Here is a 3,206-nt window from a genome sequence, read left to right as displayed (position 1 = left end):
ATTTGCATGATAGCTCACTCATTTTACACGCAAAAAACTTGTAACAGCACTCATTTTAAAGCTTATGTTGAGCACTATGAAACCCAATTTCACGGAAATGCATAAAATGTAAAACCTCGACACTAGATGGCTTTAAATACAAGAATTAAATCTTGAACGAAATGAAAAACGACTTTGCTCTTTCAAATCTTTCTTAATATTTTTCCTAGAACACTTTATGTAATACCGATTTATTAAGATTTTTATTGGCATTATTTTGTTCATTACACGATTTTCGTTAAAATGTATATTTTAGGAAATATTTGCATAAAAACGAAGAAAAACGCCAAAAATATATGAATCTTTAGTGGCCTGTAACTTGAAAAGTATTAGTTTTTTTAAAAAACTATAAAAGACATTTTTTTCTTATAATTAGTGCGTCTATCGATTTCCGATGTTATTTTGAAAAAATATAATTACACAATTGAGAAGGGGGTGTCATCCCCCCGGGGGGTGGTGGCGCAATCCGAATTGTTTTCACTTTTAAACTTGAGGGTAAGATGAACCTGATTCCAAAATTTCATTCAATTCGGAGCACAGTAAAAAAATTCAGACCTAAAACGCTCCGTTTACTGCACAGATTATTATAAATGAATACTGGAACATTTTATAATATTTATAAGAATTATATAAACTAAATTACAAAACTAAAATCATTAAATTATTTTTTTCCCCAAAAGTTATTGTTTTGTCAACACAAGCAGAAAGCTTTTTGAATCATTCAAATCGGACGCCCACGTTTAGGCGCACGGATCAACCGATTTGAATGGTTAAAAAAACATTCAATTCCTATTGATAGGGAGATGAGCTGATTAGCTTTTGGCAGAGGCAGGTCCAGCAGTTACGGAGATAAAGAGCAAAGAGTGCAGAAAATAGAAATCGAGTTTTTCAGAGAACGGAGCATCCGATTTGAATGTTCTAAATAACATTCAATTAGTAATGATTGGGAGAAGTGTTTATCAGATTTTGGCAAAGGCAGGCCCAGCCATTTCGAAGATACGGAGCTAAATGTGCAAAAAATGGCAGTTTTTGAGAGAACTAAGCGTCCGATTTCAATGATTCAAAGAACTTTCTGCTTGTCTTAACAAAATAATTGATTTTGTAAAAAAAATTTTTTTGTTTCAATTTTATTTTTCAATTTTTTTTTCAAGAAAAAAAAATTTTGTATATCGAAAATAATTCAGATTTTATTTTTAATTCTGACTAAAGTTCTAATATACTTTGAACAAATAATTTCAACTTTGCAAATCAGTTTATACGAGTATAGTTCTTATAAATATTAGACAATGGTAGAATATTAATAATAATCTATTTGAAAACATTCAGTATTCCTCGAATATTTCGTTACGGTACGGGGAGTTCCAGCGATTTGCCTTAAGGTACGATGCCCAACTAGTTTCAATTTTATTTTAACTAGGTACTAAATTGGCAAAGAGTATTGAAGTTCCTAATTAATAATAAAAAATAATTAACAAGTTATTCTGGGCAGTTATCAACAATAATAGAGTAAGTTAAATATTTGTAATTACATTGTGTTGTGGTTAGAGTTATGGGATTTGAATCAGATATAGCTTTTCAATAAAGAAAGCTCAGGCCCATCATTGCTGTATTAATAAAAAAATCATTACTATTACAGAAATTGTAAATAATAAAATTCATCACATAGAGATGGAACTGTCTAGGTTGCCATCTATAAAAATCGTGCAGTTAGTTATTACAGAGTACTATGAATATACTAAATGTTAATAAAATAGACTGTAATATGTTAGCAAATTGTGCGTCAGCAAACATCTGCACCTACATTATTAAAAAAGATACATTTCATGTCAAGTTAAATAACATGCCTAGAATAGCATATTTCTCTACTCTTATTAATTAAAATGATAAAAATCAGAGTCGACCTATTTTTGTAGGTAAGGGAAATTATAAATACCCAGGCGGTTATGACTTTGTGGGTATAATATAACCGTATATATTATTAATCCGACAATTTTTCTCTCCAAGCATTTTCATGATTTTTCTTTTATTACGTATGCATTATCATTTTAATGTATTTTATAATCCTAAGCGAATGGAAATATTTTTTTTAAGTGGAGATTACTTTGCTTCTAGCGTATGGGACCTAGTGGCTTGTTGTAACATTTTTTTTTAAATGAATATATCTTGTTATCCACTAATTATATTTCTACAATTTAAAGCTAGATATATGCTTTAATATTTCTCTATCAAATCAAGTAAAACTAGTAGGGCGCATGGCATCGTGCCTTAAGGCAAATTGATGGAACTACATGGATTTTTTTTTTTAAAATTAACATTTTTGAGAAACTATACATTTTTAACAAAAATTTACTGTTTTTGAAAAAAAAATGATTTCTTTATTTTGAAATATTTTGGAATTTCTGAACTTTTTTTCAAAGCAATCGTGCTGCTTTAACTCCATAGACAGAAAATATTGAAGCGCGTAAGCGCCGCGTCGCCGTCGAACGGAAAAACATTGATACGGAACCCATAGGAATGTAAGTAAAATTTATATTTATTATTAACATTTCTATAAAATATCTGATAATTTGATGTGCATATGTCTAATCATTTTTGACCTCCAAATGGCTTTTTTTACTTTTTCTACTAGGTCTCCGAAACCGCTCGACCTGCCTTCATGAAAATTTTACCAATTTTTCACCTTGTCAATACAAGTAAATCGTTTTCTTAAAAACTGAGTTACTGTTTTTGGCACTTTTTGCCCCATACCTTCGGAACGGTAAGACCTGCCTTCGCCAAAAACTAATCAGAACGTTTCCTTATCAACAGCAATCGATTGTTTTTTGAATAATTGAAATCGGTTGATCCGTGTTCCCGAAATCGTCGACGAAAATTTGTATCCGCACACACACACATACATCCATTTTCTTAAGGTATCCCAAAATGTTCAGAAACCTCTGAAACGTAAAGATATTTAAACATTTTCACTTTCGATTTTTTTGCGATTACTGTAACTTACCCTACGGTAAGTTAATTATGCCATAGCTATTGTTTATTATTTCACAATTAATCATTTTCCAGAAATGTGCGGCGTTACAACTTCACTGGGGCAAGTAGTAACGCCAGAAAAACGACAATATTACATCTGATAGTATATTTTTTATTTATTTTTAAGAAAATTGACTTGT

The sequence above is a fragment of the Ctenocephalides felis genome, unplaced genomic scaffold (genome assembly GCF_003426905.1).
Source record: "Ctenocephalides felis isolate EL2017-DRISC unplaced genomic scaffold, ASM342690v1 CF-g0.4_SCAFFOLD_01170, whole genome shotgun sequence".
Lineage (NCBI taxonomy): Eukaryota > Metazoa > Arthropoda > Insecta > Siphonaptera > Pulicidae > Ctenocephalides > Ctenocephalides felis.
Note: the sequence above shows the minus strand (reverse complement) of the source record.